General features: G+C 32.7%; 1 protein-coding gene across 8 annotated transcripts in view; it reads left to right on the forward strand.

Annotated features, from left to right (window-relative positions):
- Positions 1-7,580: 7,580 nt before the first annotated feature.
- The window catches only part of LOC115442147 (proton channel OtopLc), a 54,841-nt gene continuing 38,454 nt past the window's right edge, over positions 7,581-23,967 (forward strand). For 7 of the 8 annotated variants that reach the window (XM_037441322.1, XM_037441324.1, XM_037441325.1 and 4 more), the window contains exon 1: positions 7,581-7,849. The gene's annotated coding sequence lies outside the window, so the exon portion shown is untranslated. Of the gene's footprint in view, positions 7,850-21,443; positions 21,589-23,967 lie in introns of those variants that run through there. The other variant, XM_030167125.2, reaches the window with a different exon arrangement.

A 23,967-nucleotide genomic window follows, 5' to 3' on the forward strand; every position in this document is an offset into this window, starting at 1 on the left:
GACACAATGATATTTTCATGTCGACATTATTGTCTGTTCTAATTTTTAATATGAAAATTTTAAATATCTATTTTTCCTACATAAAAAAAACTTAAATAAGATAAAGTCGGGGTTTTTACATTTATAAATATGGTATAAAATGTTTTAGCAACTCAAACAAAATTAAGTTAATAAAAAATATTATACCATGAATTAACCTGTAAAACAATAAAGTCGTCGGAGAGGTTACATTGGATCGGAGATAGAATTTAGTTTTATCTACGCAGCTATTACAAAAAAAATATAATTTTTATGGACCTTTCGTTTCCAAAACGTAATATTTTGGGCATCATCAATGGTGATAAAATGTATATTGCATTAAACGCATTATGTCCGGTTATATAAGGGACGGCGCGACATTTAACACAATTAACAATACCCTTGACCTGGATAATGTTCCGAACGTTTATCAAGTTAAGAAATGCAACTTCTTAATGCTGGATTGGAAATTCTTTTCGAGATGGTATGGTATTTATTCAAATAAAACAAATATATTAATCAGTAATATCGACCAGTATAATTGTATCCACGGTTGTTCTAATAGAAAAACATATTTATTTTTTATTAAAGTCATCTAAAACCTTTTTAAAAGAGCAAACAATTGTTATACAGTTTCTACACTGAGAGATATAAAGATATAACCATATCTCTTTGTAGAAAAAACAAGTTGCTCGGAAATAGATAATATCAGACAACCATATTTAGGAACGCATTAAATTCTATAGAGTGCTAACCTATTGGAGAGCTAATCTAAGAGGCCATCGATCATTCCTATATCAACTACTGGACATCATTCAAAAATTAGTTCCAAACAGGTACGCGAGTGAAAATCGTTTGAGTTATAATTTGTTGCTCCATGTAAGATAAGTGTATGTCCATATCGAGACAGGTAACTCTCACCGTCGCGTCGCAATGATGGTGCGAACATAAACGTTCGAGTTTTTTTCGCGACGTTTCTGAGAGCTGCGATCTGCTGACATAAATATCTACTCCACTTTTGATAAGGAACTCGGTTGTAAGATGGGTTGATTCTATTCCTGAGGTATCATTTGGACCTGTTACTGGCGCTGTCAACGGTCGAGCGACACTTTACTGGTAATTGACAGTTGAAACTATCAGTTTTATAATATGTTTCTTGGTGACATGTTGGCAGTCTCCATGCAAAACATAAGGCGACAGTAATATGAATAAATTCCTGCTTGAATGCATTTAAATTCTGGCCAATAGATCAAGCAAACATTGTTGTGTATCTCCCAATACTCAGCCTTAGACAATCTTTAAAGAATGTCAACAGGGCACATGATACACTTTTAGTCGTACAAGACAATGATTACAATGTAAATTAGTACTATTTTACAGATAATAATAGCTCATATTTTAACAATTTATATACAATGTAATAAGTATGTATATACAAATCATGCGTTTACTGCGACTTTAATAGTGGTCTTAATGTCAGTAAAAAGGTCTTACTTCATCAAAGTATTATAACAAATAAGAAAAAAGAGACGCAAATCCAACAGCAGTAATTAAACATGACTTAAGAGTTTAATTGGAATTATAAAATCCTTGACTGTGAGCCGAGCACGTAATAGGATGTTTCTTTTATTAAGAACTTAATTACTATGAACGACACGCTAGGAAATCTGTTAACATACTTGTCGATGCGTTCTGTCATCACTATATTTATCCTAGACAAAGATAAGTGTAAATGCAATTGGCGTTTTTGCGAGCTACTAGTAGCAAACTTTAACTATTAAAACGATTGAATTAACAATACGTCAATAATAATTAGCTTAGAAGACTGAAATGTAGATATAACTCGTTATTATTTTTTTTACTTCTGTTTTTTAACGATAGCAGGACAATTACTTTTAATTAGTACTCTATGAGTATTATTGATAGGGAAGCGATGTAACTACAACGAACTTAATATACTATAGGTACAGGAAGTATTTCTTCCCGCTACATAAAAAATTACAATATTTTTTGTAAGATTCACATTCATTCTTGTGTTTACATTAGAGCTTAAGTTTTCCATCTAAAATATAAATGTAGCAAAAATACAGGATCGTAATCGTATGACGACACGCTGCGATGGCTTGTTTGATGTGATTTTACCACATGTAGGACGAGTGGCGGTGTGCGTTTATCGAATTCCGTTCTCATAACTTTGTTTTTGCTGGGAACGTTTCGTCTCTCCCTCCGCTTTACGGTTCACGCTAAATACATTTTGTGGCGCTGTATCAACTGTCATGTACTTTCATAAGATAGACTGGAGGTTTTAAAAACAATGTGTTTAATGAATTTTTAGACTTTGTAAATAAATAGAGAAGTAATGTATCTCTAGAGGTACTATTATATCTGCATTGCTATTATTTTTTGCTTAAGCCGAACTATCTTTATGTTCACCAGAAGCTAGATATTATATTATCATGTAATATATTGTGATTTCTAGATTACTTTGAGTTACTTAAGTAATATTGACTGCATCATTCATGATTTTTTTGGCATACAGTAAAACCTTAATATTTAATAAGCGATCTGGTTTTTTTTAAACCGAGTTATATTTAACTCGGTTTAAAAAAAATCGTCAGTCTGTGGTATTCCACAGACTGACGATTTTTCATGGTGAGCGAAATAATAAATACGCAAAAAATATTTTTATAGAGAGACGTGACAAGGATGTATAAAAAGTTTCAATAGCCCGTGAAATACGATGATAATAACATGAATGTCATTTTGTGTCAATTTCTATTGTGTACTACTATTTTTTTTTGTTGTATACGTGGACGGCAAAGTGACCATACTGCACCTAATGGTAAGTGGAGTGGGGTCCAATAGAATGTCGACTGACGAGAGATGATTACCCCTCGACAGTCGACACAATTATGTTGGCCTGTTGGAACCGGATATATACAGGCTGATCCCGGAACGCGACACATTTACGTAGACCACTGTGGCGGGTTTTAATACCTTGCGTATGGTGGTCGCTATCCGGGCAGTTATAAAATGATACCCTACCACCAGCAAGCACAGGGCGTGTCCCTAGTGTATAATTCGAGGAAAATGGCAAATAATATTCAGAGTTTGTTCAGTTGAATTCCATTTATTTACAAGCTGACATTACACTAAAAACAAAACATTCTGCAAAGAAAATCATACCAGCGAGTTCAACGACACAATAGAAAAAAAGGATGTTACTCACTGTTAATTTTGATTTTGTTTCCACAAACTATTAGACAAATTAGTAGACTCTATTGCATCCTAAGTAATTCTCGCTTAAGTATTTTGTTAACTAAACCCATCGTGATGAACTTTGTATCAATAAATACTGTCTCCGCAATAAGAACAGATTTGCGCATTAAGTGGATGCGATAAAGAGTTTTATGAAAAACAAAACTCTTATTTATGCTTTGATTTACATTGCATCTACTTGAAATATGGAGCTTAATTGAGATATTCACGTGGCTCATTATTTTTTAACCACACTGATCATCGACTTCTATTTTGATATTTATAAGTTATGAGTTCATATTGTAAATATTTTTTTTACTAATAATATCACATGACAGTCAATATTGAACGTGTCATTCATCTACTAATTAATTTCATTACTTAATACCCAGTAACTGTTTACAATTTTTTTGTCATTGCGACGCAAAAAACATAGCATTAATCTTATAACAAATTGGTCGCAATTTAATCTTTTAATTGAAACACGCTAACGTTGTATTTTTAGTTGGTGCCATATTAAAAAAAAAAACTAAGAACTAAGTTGTCCCCGACTGGATACATTCGTCATTGGCACAATTGGACCGTAGCGAAACAGAATAAATTAAATTCGCCGCTCGCGTAAGCAACAGAGTCAATGTCAAACAAATATCAACTATCTATAAATGTATTGTTAAAACCATAGAGTGTTTTACTTATGGGGACCAGTATTGTTCCTATGATTTTGTTTATGGATAATGAATATTAGCACTTTTGTTATTCTATTTTACGTATCATATTTGGGTACGGTTTATTAGCAAGTCTTATTACGTAGTTTCGTAAGAGTCCACTAACTTAATCAAAGGCGTTGAATTTTTAAACCATTATCCTTCTTTGTTCTTACGAATAATATTTACACATGACTTCGTTTTAGATAACTTCGGGATGATGGCCTCCAGTCCTGTTTAATGCATGACCACGACTGTATGCAACTAGTCAATAATAACTGCATGTAAAATATTCAATAGTTGTTTTTCGATTGTTGTGAACTTTTGGATTTTTATTTATCGTTATTTCAGATATTGTAATATGGTCAGTTTTTGGTCTTATCGATTTCAAAGAGAGCTACAACTTAATAATTTAAATAATGATAGGTTTGATTTGGGACGCTAAGGCCTGATTTTGTTGGAGCATTTCTCATCTATTTATTATGGCAGCGTTGCTAGACCCGGCATTTGCTTTCTTACGTGCTTGCCATTCGAATAATTTATCACAAAGTACTTTCTAGAAATATAATTTATAATAGAGTTTTCCACAATATTTTAGAGGTTATATAAAACTGTCTTAAGACTTTATTGCTCTTGTAGAGGAATTATATACTTCGATAGTCTGTCTTCTCTTCATCAGAAACCATGACCGACAGCCACACCATCTGATTTTTTAAAAGTATTCATTCCATTCATACCATTTTGTATATCCGTAAGACTTAAATGTATGGATCTTGGGCCCGACTTTCTTATTCCTAAAATAATACTAAGTTTTTGCAATGTATACAGTTTTTAGGTTATGTTTATAGAGACAAAGATTAATAAGTACTAATATGCTTTCGAATCATGGAGTCAATAATATTATGACGTATCGGAACTAAGATGATAAACGATGATAGCCTAGTATGTATCTTTACTTTCCTCTTACCAAAAAAAGCAATATGAGATATACAACACACTATGCATTATTTCATAGGGCTTTGTAATTAAATTTTAGTTTACAAAGTGTATGAATTACAAATTGTTCTTTGTCTGTCTGAGAAGCAACTAAAGCTTAGTCCCTTGGGTGTCTGATGCCCACCACACCGGATGTTCTATCGGATTAGGAGTGTGTACTGTGTACGTATGTATGTGACTGCTCTATGTATAGAATACATATTGACTATTGTACTATATAATTTTATAATAGTTCTGCTACTATTCCGGGCATCAATACTGGTCACCACTCCTTTAAGGTTGTGTTGAAATGTTTGAATTTTATTTTTCTTTATTCCATAATATTTTCGAAAGGAAAATGAAATATTAATAATTTATTTTAATAATCAATATTCTATTACAATAATTTGAATATTAACACTACAAACAGTCAAGATTTCCCGAAAGTGAATTTAGTATTAAACATATCATTTATTCAAATACAGCACACCTTAACCACCCTCTAAGGGACCCTTCCATATTCTTATCAAATATTGAGCTCATTTAATTCCCTGTTTTGGGAGCAACCCTCCGCAGGACCGCGATCAATACATTGCACCGTGCAAAGGAAGTGCAATGGAGGCAGTTTACTCTGAGTTAAGAATATTTTATGGGAGCCACGAAATAAATCGGATGAGGTAGATTTTAGAATATTAATAGTAATAGCTTTTTTTGGTAACTTAGTATGTTTTATTGTAGCAAATATAACTGTTAATTTCAATACATTAGATGAAAGTTTAGTATATGAAATTTCATTGAATAGGTGTATTGTTAATATGTAGATTGATAAGCTATAAAAATTATAAAATGCGATTAAAACAATCTTTCCAAATTACTTTAATAATTGATAAACTTTACTTATCTTCAAACTGCTAACAATCCCTATTGCTCACAACGATTGAAGTTATACCAACAAGTTTTGCGCTTGCACTAAAGATAGTTATAATCCCTAGACCAATTCAAATCATCACTTCATTTTGTATTTTTTATATAAAAGGCCTAAAATTTGATTATATGACCTCGTGACCAAATATGGTTTTAGTATATTATTCTCATAAATTATTCTTAATATTGAATGTTACAATCAGATCCAAAGTTTTACTCATTGGTTTTATGCATCCATGCAGTGCCCCCGCTGGGTTTTGGTATTAAACACCCTTCAACATGGCACGTGCCTCTGATATTCTGCTACTAATGACTCCCCGCTCTCTGTTGGTTTCAATCCGTAAAATACTGCATCGTTGCTTCGGTTTGCTTGTTATTTGATTGGTGCGGTGCCGATCGTATTTTTATTTATAATTTAATTATCTTAATTTTATGTAAAATGAGAGAAATTATCCAATTATTTTTAGCTTGTTTTATTATATTTTACATAAACTGTTTTATATTTCTTATAGTTATTTTTAATTTAACCAGTAATAGAGACATTTTAAAAATAACTTTTACAGCCATAAATCTTGATAGCGATTTTTTAAAAGTTGTTTTCCTGCGAGTTGCATTGTTATGCGAATAACAACCATACACTAATAATTATTAATGTCGAACACAACTTTCTACATCTAGATTTTATTTTGTTTTCACAGTATCGTAGATCATAAGCAATATTTAGATCAGTTTATAATAAGAAGTCAATGACATTATCACTTTCGCCGGCTGTTGTAGGTCGCGCTCTAATTAAGCGGCCAGCGGATTATTTTTAGCCTAAATCCATTGAAAGTACATCTAACAGAGATACGATGTCGGTCATAACCGCATAGCGGTGTCCGTACAAACTGACAGGCAACTGAGCCAATATTGTTCTTTTGTACATGAATAATGGCTCTACGTGGAGAACAACGACGTTTGAAAATGTTTACGTTATAGGAGTAGTAGTTTTTGTGTTTTTTTTATTAGTTACAATCCAGGCACAATGATGGTGTTATTATTCTAGTAATCATAGGATCGGTTTACTAAATTCACGTTCTGGACTGTACAACACGACTCTAACGGTCAATAAAATTAAGGTATAGGTAATTCCATCTTTTAAATAAATCGGTTTAAAGTTATATTTTATATAAACGGCCATTAAATTACTATTTATAAAGAAGCTTTACTATTTATAAAGAAATTGTATTATATTCTTCACTTGTGGAAATGAATAGTTTACTATCATAGTAATTATTTGTAATTAAGTTGTTGCTAGTGTAGGAATAATTTATTTGTATAATTTACTAGCTGACCTCTAACACGTTTATTTATTTGTCCCACGTACCGATCCTAAATGATAACATAATTAATGTCATACACCCACATAATATAATAGAAAAAACTTCCCACATTGCACCTACAGTGTATTGTGACAATAATACACCGAGAAAACCTTTTACACGTTTACAAACATACTCCCAAAAGTCGAAATGAACGTAGTAAGCCAAACTAGTTTCGTCTTTCATGTTTTGTCAGCGAAATTCCACTCAAATGAGGGTGGCGGTACTATAGCTACATCTATGGATTCATTTACGAGACATGGGGGTTGGCGTGTCTGGCAAAGGCATCAAGGCACAATAGACCCCGTGGTTCATAGTTATGGCTGTATTTGAACAAACGCGCACCACTCGCGAGTTGCCGGCGAGCTTCGGAGTTGATCGCGCGTTTGCATCAATTTAAATTTCGAACGCGCGCTTCGTTTTTTATTCAAGAGATAAAAAAAAGAAATTGTTCACGCATTGTTAGCAGCCAGTTTTATTGATTTGAATGGAAGTGATTATTGTTTTTTAGTGGTTAGGTAGTGAGTGGTCGACTGTCTAATAGTATGTTAGTGAATGAACACAATGGAACTTTGCTGCAAGTAATTTTCGTCGCGAGAAAATGAAAGCGTAAGAATTGTGCACCTTATTATTTTCTTCTACAGGAGCTGTCTGTAATATTCCTTATTAAAAGTTATTTTACACACAAAATGCTAGTTTTGTTTGTGTCAAGAAATCTCGAAGGTCGTGCACCCGCATAATATCTGTATAATTATTAAATTATAGTAGCTGTGTCCGCTCGCAAGTGTTTTTTGTCCACACAAGATTTAGCACCAAATTAAACATAAATTAAATGACCATTTAACCTTGCACAGATATTAAAAGAGGTATTTGAAAATATGATGTAGTTAGGTTAATAATTTACAAGTAAAGTATGATTTGGAGTAAATGCACATGGTATTAATAATACATCTTTTTTTAGAAGTATGATACTCCAGCGTAATGGAATTGTGATTAATTTATAAAGAATCGAAATCGATTTTCAAGCGCTATTTTGTTCTTTAAATAACAGATTATTTTTTAAAGAACTTATAAAATGCTTAATAACAGAATCTTTAAAGCAGCAAAAATATATATGCAAAAAGCTTAATATCAGGAGCTGTTAAAAATGTGATTATTATTAAAAAAAACGTATATATCATAATTATTAGTTAGCTAAGGTCCATTATAAATTTGTTTAATCTGTAACTAAACAAGTATGGTAAGAATTTAAATTCACGTCTAGTTAGTGATTAGTTCTCGCAGTTGAAGAAAATGTAAAATAATTAATAATCATGGATATTTCGGCCTTTAAAATTTAATATGACGAAATTTTAAAGGCAGAAATATCCATGATTATTAATTAACATTTTAAGAGATACTACTGTTAATTGCCTTGTTAACCAATGAAAATGGACCTTGAGCTACCACCTTAAAAGCAATTATAAGAAAACGACATAAATATGTCATTCTATTTTTATACTGTCGTGAATTTTTATTAATCATAACACATTTCTGGATAACAAAATAAACAATAAACTGTACGTGAAGTTTGACATTGAAGAGACCTATGTTTTGCCTGTTTTTATAACTTGTATGAGCTCATCTCATTGAATCACCTGCATTTGTTTGAACCTATTTGTAATATATTTACTTAACTAAAAATCTTCAATATTGTATCACAACATAACTATATTTTATAAACACAACTGCTAATAGACAAAGATAAGTTCTTAATTAAATAAGAAATAAATATATTTTCGTAAGAGACACAATTAATTAGGAATTGCCAATGCAATATCAAATCTCTATTAGAAATCACTGCTGTACATGGACGTTTTTTTTTAAATAGTTCAGGTTTTATAAGAACGACTAATGCTTCTTGGAAGACTACATAATGTTTGGTTGTTGTACATAGGTATTTCTGGAATTCAAAGATATCGCAACTATTGAAATCAATGTCTAACATTTGCGCAAACATAAGAAATAATTATATCTACTAGTTTTTTTTACAATTCTTCTCATTGGAATAGATATGCAAATGCATATCTATTATTAATCGTAGGATATGCGTATATACTAACTGATAATACAATTTTTATAAGTAAAGAATAAACAAATATGTTATATTAGTATCAGACAGAGGACAAGGTTGTAATTCACAAAGTCCTTATTTCATTTTATGTAATAATTGCTCGAACGATCACTGCATCGTTCGAAACGTGTGTCGTTTTATACATACATGTGTTGTGTTTTGTCTGTCCGTTCGGCTTTTGAATGGGCTCGTTCAAGGCTCATGTTGCGTAGTCTGTATGATTGGTGCACTGTTCTACTTACTTAAGTTTTGTCTCATATAATATTAAAGAAGCTTGATACAACAGATTCAACGAAGGCAAATTTAATAAGGGCTATTTTCCTGTGTGTATATGCTTCCATATCGAATATATTAATCTGGTTATTTGAATATTTAAATTATTCTATTTTATTATGGTGTACGTTTTAGGTTTTCGTTTGAATGTGAAGGGAACTAGGGCTATTCAGTTGCTTTTCTGTAAATACAAATATGCAGTAATTATGGAAATAGACCTTATTTATCTTAGTTAGAAATGCCTGTTGAAGTTCAGAACCTACCCATACGGTAATTATTTGAGTAAAATGTATGCGAGCCATTTAAAATGTTCTTTGAACTCTTGCTTCTAGATATTTTAATAAATATCGCCTAAAACAAAATCTATTTAGTATTGACTGAGCGACATGAGTATAACAGTAAAAATTTGTAAATGCTGCATCCATCTCACTCTCTATTGGGTTAATAAGTTTGACACAGTTAATTTATCGCTTCAATCTCAGTGATGAATGTTCCGTCAATAAATATCAATGTTTACTATTCCGTTTTATGTAAATAGAACTGGTTATGTAAGTTATTGATAACTGTCAAGATCGGAATGCAAGTTTTAAAGTAATGTATTCTCTTCTTTTTACATAAAATAAAATGTGACTTCTAAAAGCGTTTCAAGTTTATAATATTTTGGTATGACTGAATTCATGAATTCGTTTTTTTATTCTCTTGCTTAGTCGAAGGTCTTAAACTGAACCGATTTAATTTGAATTATCAAATGTAGATACTAGATAGGTATACTACTTATTGTTTACCTACATTTTATCCTCGAAAGAAAAGTGTAATTTTGTCATCAAATCCTTGGCAGCAGCAGCAGTTGACTAATAGGTTACCCTACTTGCTATATTTTGATGTCTTGTCTTATTTGACGTATACAGTTTTATTCGTGGAAAATATAAAGACCTATTGAAAGTTACTACACAACGGGCTATGTTTACAATAATGTCTATTGACCGGGATACCGCGTTTTGTGGACTTTAGTCACATTACTTCACTTTAATATGCGTTTTCTTGTTTTTTTAACGTTTGTATCAATACAAATCAGCGTTTACATCGCCACAAAATTTTTGAACGTGTGGAGGTATACTGTCTGCGCCTGAGTTACATTTAAAGCGCATAAGCGCGCGTCATCTGCACGTCGTAGGCGCATTAAAAATACGCCGTGTGCATAGACCCTAAATAAAAATGTGCAGTACAGATGATGTCATAAACATCTGCTGGTTGTGCGCATCACAATCCTTTAACGGACCTTACACCTGCTGCGTTTCGAAGGCCAATAACGACAATGTTTTCGATATATTAAGCAAAATAATTTATCGTGGACATAAGAAAAAGTATTATAGAACAAAAAGTTTTATTTTATCATCATCTCAGCCACAGGAAGTCCACTGCTGAACATAGGCCTCCCCCAAGAGGAGATTATTTAGATATATTATAGGTAGGTATTATATATACCTCTCCCTTTATTTAATAGATTGGTATTAAATATCGTCATGTAATATATCAGTAAAAATATTGTAATAACAAATTCTCTTATTATAAACGAATTAAGTAATATTCTACAAGGAATACTCTAGAATATCTAAAATATAGAATGCTGTAGCTCTAAACTTGAGCCGTGAAATGAAAAACAAGCAAAAGTTAAAATAAATCAAAGTTTTCCTTTTAAAACTTCCTAGCTTGCAGCTGTGTATCAAATCCTACAAGAAACTTCTGAGCTAATATTTTTTCCGTACAAGCTTGCAGCGTAGTAGTTTTTCTTTGACACAAACTATATTAAAAAACCATAAGATTTCTAATAACATATTCGCACAAAGTAAAAGCTAATGGAATATTCTAATTACATTGAGTGACAGCAGCAACTAAATAGGCAGTCTCTAACCAGATGTTGGTCCAAAAATGGTGTACTGTAATTTTAAATGCGGTGGAGTAGGGCCGTCAATCAGAATGTCAAGTCAGCCTCACTAGGCCTCCGCGCAGACGATTGTCAACAGAGTTCCCACAGTTAAGTAGGCAATACCGTTAATTATACAGTCTTCTTGTGCATTCAATGCAAAACGGTATACAGTTTTAATAAGATTTTTTGTTGCGATTGCGTCCGACCTCCCAGCTTCAATGATATAAACGTTTATGTTTTACAATCAATTATATGCTATTAAGTGTTTAGAAAGTTATATATTTCATGATAGGTTAACGTAACGGGAGGCAGTGAGAAAGCGATTCTAATGTGTTTTGACTTTTGAGAGGTGGTTAACTCGTAACATTTTGATGTATTTTGTGTGATTTGTTTTTACTTTTGCTCTATACTCGAATCAAATTCGCGTCAGTTTTGCTTTATCATATGTCATTCGGTCAAATGTGCATTGGGTTAACTGAGTTTACTGCATTTTGTTCTTACGAAACTGTGTCAGAACATATTCGCAGGTGTTCAAATATTATTAATGAATAAGCAAACACTGTTGTAATGTCTCCAAAGATTTTGTCGTCTGAACCCATTGACTCTGTCTTTATTTTTCTTTCTACTTTGTAATCTTTTTGGATAAAATTACTAACCATTTGTCTAGGAGATCGTTTATTTAAACGTCGATCGTTTCCTTCTTTAAACTAATAGACATCTCTGCTTATATTATTTTTTAGACGATAATTCATATTTTCAAAAAAAATATCAAAATTGAATCTCATTGCACAAAATTGTTTTACATCAAAAGCACGTTTCGAATTCAAACTTTGCGGTGGCAAGTTGAACAGCGTAACATCTAAAATACGTAACTAAATTGCTTTTGCAATCCTGTTTATACAAAGTTATTTACATAATACCAGACAGGCGGAGTTCAAGGCTCGCTGGATGATATAATGACCCTCGTAGAACGTTCGTGATAATGTTGCATTGTGATCAGCTTTATGTTCCTTTATTGCTAATAAATGTTGTTAATAAGTTTTTTTTGTGTTTAATATGGGAACATTAAACAATTGTTGAACGTGACGTAATTAATGAGGATTTGAATATTATGTGGTAAATCTTGATAGTCATGATAGTTCGGTTAGGTGGGTAGGTATTATCCGAAAAGAAAAAAAAATATATTTCCTACTCTTACCTATCCTTCTATCCTTGAGACTAATAAATGCTTCTTAAGGCTCATCGAGTTTCACCGCTCGGTATCATAAAATGCGTGTGTGTTAAATATTCCAATGTAAAGGAAAATATATATCGATTTATTAAACTTTGTGGTCGAATACAATTTCTTAGAAACAGGCTTATGGAAAGATTATAGAACCTAGACGTTTAAGTATCCATAGTAGGCATTCTTACTCATTTATTACACTTTATAATAAAATTTAAATACACATAAACGGATCCATAACCTGATGGTCCTGCGGGAAGTGATCCATCTCGTCCTGTCTGTTGGACAGCTTACAGTTACGAAGAAATGATTAACCCATGGCAACGCTTATAATATATCAATTATTAGTCCGCTCTCATAATCCGAGAATCATGTCAATTAACACTATAGGTAATGGAGTACTGAGGCCTTATTAAATTACACACATTTTGTATTTAATAAGATAATGTTATAGTTGGAATGAAAGAGAATTTGAATGTTTTGAAACTTACTCTAATAATATGTTTGAGGCGATAAAGAACAAGTTTTGTAACCAACTAGTAGATTTCAATATATACCCGTACTTTAGTTCTGCGCATTAGTGTGCTAGAAATTACACAGCATTCTATCTTGGTGCACAATCTAGATTATAGATAGCCTGGGTCGGAGCGCGCTAGTGGGTCAGTAGTCTGCTTTTTATTATAACATTAATAATTGATATAGTTGCCACCTAAGATGAACGGCATTATTGAACTATATGCATTAATCTATTTCTTATCGGATATAGAAAATTTCTCTTTATTGAGTTTTTGCCAGAGACGATTACTGGCATACAAAACTCGTATAAGGTGGTCTAAATTACTTGTTCGCAAGAACCATTTTCCCTTGATATTAATTATGAAATTCTTTTTACAGAAAAACGGAAGATTTAAATTAATCCAATTATACAGTGCAGTCGCAATATGGCGGAGCTCTGGTAAATGAGGTGATTATTTCACTCTCCTAATTAGCGAGCTGTAGGTCACACGTATAATCTCATTTGATAAACCATACAAAGCGTGTATAATCTAATTAATATGAAATCTTTAGAGCCGTCACTAATTCCTTAGCACGATGTTTTGTTACATGCAAGCAAACAAACAGTTATGGTTTCACAAAATCTAAATAGCTTTTATTTCTTACAACAATGGAAACTTTATAGTTAATTTTATTGTTGGTTCGAAACTTCGTGAATATAACTTGTACTAAATAATATAAGTAGATACGTATTGTTGAATTAAATTATTATGTAATAAATTAAAGAGATCCAACATAGGGAATAAGTTACATTGTCATTGAATAACCTTAAAACAGTTCTTAAATAAGTTAGTGAAATAGTACTGCAAACAAATTTACGAATTCACAATACTGGATAAAGAAAAAATAAAAACTATGCGAGTATATACGAAAATGAAGCGAAACAGATGGTCACAAATTTTGCAAGTTCAATAGTTCAGAGTATTCCATAATGCAGCTGAAATATCAAATATAAAGCATCACGTGTTTTGTATACGATGCACTTAATTGTAAAGTGAAATCTCCCCTACATGGAAGCCGTGACTATCAGGACCCATCTAATTAATTTGGTTCACACTCAAAACAGGGTGCGGGAGTGAAGTGCTTTCGTCAAGTGAACTAACTCTCTTGTTTTATTTGAGCCACTGCCCACTTGGTGGGTGACTTAGAACTCTTAACGAGGGAGTTTTTAGTACTATGTCAATTAGTTTTTTTGCTTCTCACTTCTAGCGATCCTTGACCATCTGTACGATTTGATACATCTGCGATTTTTTCCAGTTGGAATGTTTTAGGGTTTTGTCGTTGAGTATTAGTGTTTTCAGTTTGTATAATTTGTGTAAGTTTATATTACTAATAGTTCCTGTTTTATACACTCATATACCTAAAGAGTTAATATACAAAAGTAAATATTTCACGTATTTCACAAATACTATTTTACCATAGTTTTTGTTTAGTCACGTACATTTACATGAGTATACAATAAACAAGGTTTCCAGAACACCAGTACGGATTTACGTACATTACTCATAACTTCGGCGGCTGCACACGACTTCTGACCGTGGGTTTTAAATTTCAATTAGCTTCAAATGTTTTTTCTGTCTTCTGCTAATGATTTTTTGGGTTTAACCTACTGCATGATAAACAATATGTTGTTTATTGTGCTAGAGAAAATAAAAATCTTAGGCACGATGACGAACGTGAAATTTTTTACACCCTTGTGAGACGTACTGGAATGTTTATAGTTTTTTTTTTTGTTTGATTTGAATGACTTCTTCACAATAGGCGATAAAGTTTTTATGTGTAAACGCCTCTTTGCATGTTCCATTTTAAAAGAACGCGTTTGAGAAATCAAGGTTGTATTGAAGAATCTACCAATCTCTTACGAGCGTAGAAAAATAACACGGTTAAAATAATTTAATAGAAAAATGTGATAAATTTTCATGTTCACTGTATAAATTAGAGTTTGTAATAAAATAATGTCAATTTCTAGATAAAACTATTATTTATTATAATATAACAATATAAATAAGGTTCACGATAAATTATTTTTATGTACCAAGTCATTATTTTCTTCTGCCACAGCTTTACACGAAAATAGACGTTATTTAACGCATAATAGTAAACTCTAAATTAAGGACGTCGCCCGACGATAGTTTTTGCATTCCTGAACACTTGCTAGCCGGCCTGGCTTACTGATATGACTGTCACCGAAAATCGGTTTATCAGAACAAGATGCTTATAATTCACCATACACCCGCTGGTAGCTATCCAGTTGCATTCAAAATATCCGGTATCCACCCACCTTTTTACACGTAACGGTGTTTTACCTACACGGCCCGTTTCCATATGCGAGCATTTATTTGTAATTTATGTATCGATATACACTGTATCCAACTCGATTCATATCGATCGACGTAGGCCAGTGATGACCAAACAGCTAGTGCGTGTCTTTGTTTTGGTGCGTTCGTCGACCCCAGCCTTTAGGGGTAGCTGTCACACCCCTACATGCGAGCATGCGCAACGCATTAACATTTTAGTGGATAAGACGAGTTAAAATATGCAATTTATTCAGGATCAAGCAATTAGACCGTCTGAAGTTCGTCTGGATTGCTTGGTTTACCGTCTGTTCTACGGGGAAGTGACAAAGTTTATTTTCAAACATTTTACGATACCAAACAAAGTTTATATCTCGTTTGTGATTAAATCAAGATATTTCATAATTATGAGTGGCTTTATATGTAGCAAGGTATAAAGTTTCCTGCAGCAAAACAATGGAACTATACAAGAGAAAATTAAGTTGCGTCGGCGCTTTTCTCGCTAAAACGTTCAGAATTCCGAACATGACCACACTAATTGAATACAGTAGCAATCCGGCTGAACATATAATTAAAACTAATTAAATTGTTCTGTATCAGTAAAAGCGATGCGGTATTAACCATAGACCCTCATTAGTGAGAAATCCAAATCGACATTCACGAAAGCTTAAACTCAAACATTTCGCCTATTCACGCAGATATTGAATCGTTGCCTGGATGAATATTGTATGAACATGGATACAGAAGCATAGGAAGGCAAGTTCGTTATTTGGGCATGCGAGCCATTTCTACATAATATCTGGCGTGGGTGTATACACGTTGCATAATGAATGCGCTTTTTTAAATGAGGATTTGCTATTTGTGTAGGTTTATATTGTATGGTGTTGCTTCAAATTTGAAATGACTATTTGTAAGTTATTGGGCTTTTATTAACGATTAGTTTAGAATTTTAATTGTGCTTATGGTTTATACTTATGAATATTAATATTATTATTTTAAATAATGTCTTAGTAAATTTATGTTAGGTGTTTCAACAGATTTTGGTTCGGAATTTTGTTTACAATTACATAAAGAATATTTTTATCCCGATATTGCGGAAATAAGTTTACACTGTTCTGTTAATTTCATCAGCGAATTTAACATGTAAGTTTAACAAAATTAAATGCAAATAGGTTGTTATTTGTATAAAATATTATCAAAATTATAGAGGATATCTAGATATTAGTACACCATCATCATAATGTTTTTCTATTTATTATATAGAATACCTAGTTCGTGGCATTTAAATGCAACTGCAAAGATTTGAAGAGCACATGTTTCTATTTCCGTCACACGCTTACATGAGAATAAAAGGACAGTGAGAACTATAGATAAAGAAATTATTATCAGTGCAGACGTTGCATAATGATTACATTAAGCGGTCATTCAACCTGTTTCCGCCGGCACCACTGATGTTTAATATGCCTTTTTGATTCATCTTAATAAACGTGTTGTAAATAGCTAGTTTAAGTCTGGAAGATGGTCATTAAATACGTTAAGGAAATGCAATATTTGTTTTTATGTCAATGGAATGATGTTATGATAAGGACATTGTGAAGAATACAAAAAAATATTGTTAGTGATTGGTAGTGTTAAAAATTAGAAACCATTTGAATGTTTTTGATACAATTTTATTCCACTGTGTTAGAGCTTAGAGTCTCACAAATAAAAAAATATATAATTGGCTATGTTCCGCGCACGCTCGCTACATCAACAACCTTCGTGTTGCTCGCTGTTACGTTCTTATTATAAATATTTGTGAGTGTAATGTGGTACGTGTACAAATAATTATAACATGTAATATGTCCAAATAATATCAATACCAAATATCCATTTTGTGCCGCTATACAATTGTTTAAATTTGCTTGCAATGGTCTCCTATAATTGAAAAAGCACCTCACTCTATTAAATGTAAAATGCTACAGCATTGTTTTAAATATATGTCGTGTATCTTTAGGAGGTTCTTAAATAAATAAATAACACAAAAAAATGTAATATGTATAATAGCGAGTATAGTTTTAAAATAAATCTATTTAAAACATATGCTTAATATGTGTATAATAGATATTCTTAAGAGTAAATTAGTTAAATGGAACGCTTCGGGACCTTTTTTGTAATATGTCGCTAAGTTTCTGCATCAAATCGTACATGTAGGTGGTAACTTTCCAAGAAACTATTAAAATCATTAAATTATTCGTTAATTAAAGTCAATATCAAATACATCAAGGTATTTAATCAGGGAAAATTAACGTCCAGCTTTATTATTTCGAAAGTTGTACTATGATTGATAATATAAATTTAAAACACCGTAAATATCTCGTTAGATCAAAGCATATTAATGATAGTACCTGTACCTTCACACGTGCATATTAATAAATCAGAAATGAACGAAATAACTTTGAAAAGTTGAATGGAATTGCAAATATTTTGCTACAATGCTCGTATTAAAATCACGGTTAAAGGATTCGTAACTTTTCATTAACTTTACAATTTCTGTTTGGAAATGTTCAGAATGTGGATGTATATGATTGTAAGTTTCTGTTTGATATTTTCGCTCTAATGAACGTTTTATTATTCGTTTTTTTAAAGTTAGCGAAATTGTTAAAAAGGAGGTGTCTGTTTTTAGCATTGTCTGTTTAGCTATACTGATATTTTCGGTTACAAAAATATAACAACATTAAGAACAGGATGTGTTGTGTGTTTTGACACCGCTTCCGTATGATTTTAGCCATCGTTAAATATTTCAACCATATTTTCGCTATAATATAAAAATCTCGGAAACCACTGTAACCATGCGCCTAAATTTATAACATAACCATACTACGTTACTCAAGTTAACAACTTTAACACAAATAGATCGGTATATATAGACGAGATGAAACCGAAGTACAGCCAGTCACGAAAGTTGCTGAACAAATTCAATATAACCTATATCATTATTTCTGTTAATTTTTTTCTGTCAATTAAGCAAAGATTTTAATTTCTTTTATATAACAAAAAATGTTATAAAGAATTTAACGTATATGTTTCGAAGTTTTGTTCGTAAATTTTTGTGTCTGACTGTACCTGAGGTACTGATGTGTTATGACAGCTACTGGTCACGTAAACAGCACGCGTTCCGAGAGATTGTTTGTATCTACCGACAATGGGAAAGGAAACACGACTCTACCAAACATGGATGATGACGGTTTTGAGATTTCAGATAGTGGAATGTAATAAATAAGTCTTCGGTTGAGTTTGACTGTGAATACGAGTTTAGAGGTACCTAGATTTAATTATAGATCCATGTATTTAATTCGAGACGTTATAAGATATTTCCTTAATAATATCAGCCCTGTATTATATACTTGCCCACTGCTGAGCACGGGCCTCCTCTACTACTGAGAGGGATTAGGCCTTAGTCCACCACGCTGGCCTAGTGCGGATTGATAGACTTCACACACCTTCGAAATTCCTAAAGAGAACTTCTCAGATGTGCAGGTTTCCTCACGATGTTTTCCTTCACCGTTAAAGCGAACGATAAATTCGCAAAGAATACTCAATACACACATGATTTTAGAAAAGTCAGAGGTGTGTGCCCTTGGGATTTGAACCAGCGGACATTCGTCTTGGCAGTCCGTTCCGCACCCAACTAGGCTATCGCCGCTTATAGATATTTCCTTATATGTCGAGAAATTTAACTAATATTAAAAATGTGAAAGTTTGTTTGTTATTTTGTAAGAAGTAAACGCAGAAACAACTGGACGGATTTGGATGAAATTTGGCACACGGATACGCTTTTAACGTGGAAGAAGCCGTATGCAATATTTGTAATATATAATTAAGTAGGTAGTAGGTATTTTAAGTATAATTTTACTGTCTAAACCGTTTACTTAAGATATCTTGATATTCAGACAGTTCTCATCTATATGGTATGGTATGGTGGTGGTGGTAATGGCATGGTATCAACTGCTTTGCTTGTTATATTTCATTTGAAGTTATGAATGTAATAAAATACTATAGAATTTGAATATTTCCTTGTATACCTGTATAATGCACAAACTTTTTAAATCTTGAGAGGTTATTGTAACTTTTTCTTTAGATGTATTTCCTCGAGCAAGTCATTAAGTTCTCGTGAGAGTGCTACTTTAAACCGACCGAGATTTTAATGTGACCTTATAAATTCAGTTATGTTTGTACGAGTATGATGTACTTAGATTCTATTTACTTTGCTCTTTGTTATAAATTAATAATAAATATTATAATTCAGTGATTAATAATCATTTGTTTTAAAGTAGAAAAACATTAATTTGAAAAGCATTAAACAGAGGTGGTAACCACCGTCGGCTTGAATGTATGTTTATAAAAACTATATTCTCTAGATGTTATTAATGAATACTGAAAACAATGTTTCTTCTGCTGGTAGGGTATATTTTATATCCGCCAGGATAGCGACCACCGTACACAAGGTGGTATAGCCCGCCATAGTGGCCTACGTATGTGCAGTGCGTTTCGGGATCAGCCTATGTAGATCTGTATATCCAGTTCCAACAGGCCGGCATAATTGTGATGACTGCCGAGGGGTAATCATCCCTCGTCAGTAGACACTCTGTTGAACCCCACTCCACTTATCATCAGGTACAGTGGGGTCACTTTCCCGCGCACGTATAAAAAAGCTGTAATAAACAATCGTTTTACAGACATCTTTAACATTTACATTCAGACATTTGATATGAAAGTACGGAAGTATACTTTTTGCATTCGTCGAACGCCAAAACTATGACAGTTTGTATACCTAATAATAAATTCCAGGTATATCCTCGGGAATGTAAACAATTATCAACATAGTATTTATGAATTCAAACGTAAAACAATTTAAATAAAAACCTCCTAAAGGATTCTGTAACACTACAACATATACTTTATGTTGAAACAATTTAATTGTACGTATGGATAGTGTGAAATACGTCTGGGATAGAACCCCGACGTTACTCCACCCTCGTATTCTACGGGGCCATTCAATACCACCATGAGAATATTGTGGACTCAATGGATACATTGACAGTCGATTTATGATTGTCCAATTATGACATGACGTATGTAGGCATTGGTTATTGCTAAGGGTTATTATGTTTCTTGTCAATGGTTGACGATTAGTATTATATTATATGATGGTCGTTTATGTATATTTGTGATCGTGTGTTTGGATATAAAAAACTCATAATGATTTATGTATATTTTTTATTTATTTCTGACATTTTCTTTAGGAGTTGCTATTTTAAGATATTAAAATGAATATTACTAATGTTTTCAAAAGGAAATATATCTATTTTTGGCAGGTAGCAGGAATTAGAATTTCGGTTTCCGAAAAGACAATCGTTGTGTTGTTTTTAACAGTCCACTATGAAGTCTTATTGTTATTAACCTTTCTAAATAACTACGTTTCAATAATAATTATGTAGGAGTATTATCGTAAACATAAATATACTTATATAACACACAACATCCAATCCAACAATATAGGACATACTATAAAAAAAAAACCATTAAAAACGCATCAAAACCTGTCACAGTCAAATTATAGTGCACTCAAACTTATAGAACAACCGAACACGAACCTTTATTTAATGCAAATCGCAAACAACTTTTTTAACTTCACGTCCACGTGAAGCCAACGTACGTAGACATCTACGAAGCGAGCCGAAGTTACCCGAATGGTTATGGTGTTTTTTTGCTCTGTCTCGCTCTCGCCCGAGCAAAAACAACCATGGGTAAAAGCTCAACGCTTTCAAACACCACGCGAACGAATAGAAACGCGAACGTGTGCCATGGACTGTTTTCAAATATAAACAATGTCTGTGTATCGATTAACGTAAATTCTTGTGTCTTGTGTATAAACAATATATCGATATAAGTGAGTAGGCAAAGTGGCTGTTCAAATATGTAAGTTTACAATACGGCGATAGTGTTTAATTAATTAAATGTAACTTTCTCCATTGTTTATTTGTTGATTTGTTTAAGCCAGATTATATTTAGTATATTTATGTGGAAGTAATGAGGGAAAGGCTATTGTGGTGAGACAATGGGAATCATGATATGCACTATGGAGAAATTAGCAATGTTGCATATAAATTATCGCAATAATATGCTAACGAATATACATGATATTATATATTTCTTGTTATGTGTATTAATATTGTCATCACATATTATTGGATTGAAATCTAGGAAATTGTTTTCCTAGAAATATTCATAATAATATAATGAGCATAGTTTAGTAAGTATATAGGAATTTCAAAGATAAAGTGCTACCAATTAGACCAAGTCTTAGATTAATATAATAAAGCTAATTTTTCTTCCGCAAATGTGCACTGGTTTTATTCCGGAAAACGATTTTCACTCGGCCGGAGTCGTAAAGAAAAATTAGGAGCTGCCTATTAAAGAAATAAGGTTAGGGAAGTTCAAACAGCATATAGAATCAAGTAAAAATATCACGATTGTTTGGATCAGCACTTATTACTCTTAGAAAATTTTTAATGTCTTGCAAACGATAAATCTATAGTAAAATATGAAATTGTTAGTTCAATGAACTGTTAGGTAATGTTTAACAAATTTCATGGTCTATACAAAATCGTGCTCAAACGATCGAAATGAGACTACATAAATGGTTTTAAAGCTTACAATTCACTATCAATTTTAGTTAGACAAAATCTAGACAATAGAATTACGGCTCAGTCAGAGCGGAACTTATTGACTAACAGGCATGACGACCTTTGCCTGTAACCGTCGGTAAGCTCCATAAATCTTTGATACAAGTTTATACCTAAAGGTGATTGCAATTTGGTTGTAAATATATTCTCTATTAACTTTTGTTAGCAGTTCCGTTTCTATGATAAGTGAAGTTTTAAATATCGAATCGTATCTCTTGATTCATATTGTTGGTTTGTTCTTAATTCAAAATAAATTAATTTGTTTTTGTTTGAATTTGGAACTAACCGTTTTTGGCAGCCATGTTAGTAGTTAGTGACTAGAGCCAGGCTTACAAATGTGAGCATAGGCACATTTTTTTATAGAAAGCCGACAAACATTAACCGTTTGCTGTTGCTTTTCTTGTGCCTAGAGGATTTCCGTAGCTTGACAATCAACAAATAGTTCCTTTCTTTACACACTGGTAATTCACTCAAGATCTCTCTCGCATTATTTAATATTTACCATCAGGTGACACGCTTAATCTTGTGTATAGATCTCTCTCTCTTTAATAAAATAATAAGAAAGACGAAAATCATTTACTCAATAAAAATAACGAGTCGGGTATGCCGCTCGCTTAACGTTAAGAGATACGATCACCCATAAACAGATATAACACCATACAGGGCCCTTATTCTGTATGATAGTGTAAACACATTACGCGGCCGTGTCATGTTATCTTCGAGAAATGTGCGTGGAATGGTATTCTGTAAGCCAAATTTTTATAGTCCTAAACATGATGCGTTGTGTTACGTACTTGTTACACACTGTTAAAATAACGTGCGGGATAGAGAATAAGGTCCCAGGGCCCTCATTCTGTATGATAGTGTAAACGCGTAACGCGGCCGTCTCATGTTATCTTCGTGAAATGTGCGTGGAATGGTATTCTGTAATGCAATTTCTATAGTGCAAAACATGGTGCGTTGTGTTATGCGCCTGTTACGCACTGTTAAAATAACGTGCGGGATAGAGAATAAGGCCCCAGAACTTTTAATCACAAAGTACTGCACGGTACTCCACTGCGCTCGATACCCTGAGACAGATGTAAAATGTACTACAATGTACCTCGAACCGGAACACAACCAGGCATGCACACTGCTGCTTTACGGTAGAAATGGACATTACGGGGGTACCTACTTCAGCAGCCCCTCACACACGAGAAACCTACCACCACTTCATCTAATATAGAGACATGTAACTATATTCTTTAATTAAGCACTAATTGCTATTCCTCGGGTTCCTTCAGGCGATCCCTTTACTAAAGGGCAGCCATCATTAGGCTAAGACAGAAACCTTATAGGTGGTTAAGGAATCCGACACTAGAAGGGTTCCATGTTTGTAAAATCTATTCGTGCATTGAACTACCATCGCAGCTTTAGCCTGTGACCGAAACATTCTCCGGTAAAGGAACTGATCGTATTTCGTTTATCGAGAAAAGGTATTTTGTAAAGGAACAAGGTTTTCAAATTGGTTAGATATTCTAATAGGCAATTGAATGAACAACAATAATCCAAAGATCGGTTTTAACCAATAAGACCGATTTTCGCATGTATATTAAAAAAGTTTTGTTTTTGT

The sequence above is a fragment of the Manduca sexta genome, chromosome 22, assembly GCF_014839805.1.
Source record: "Manduca sexta isolate Smith_Timp_Sample1 chromosome 22, JHU_Msex_v1.0, whole genome shotgun sequence".
Taxonomy (NCBI): domain Eukaryota; kingdom Metazoa; phylum Arthropoda; class Insecta; order Lepidoptera; family Sphingidae; genus Manduca; species Manduca sexta.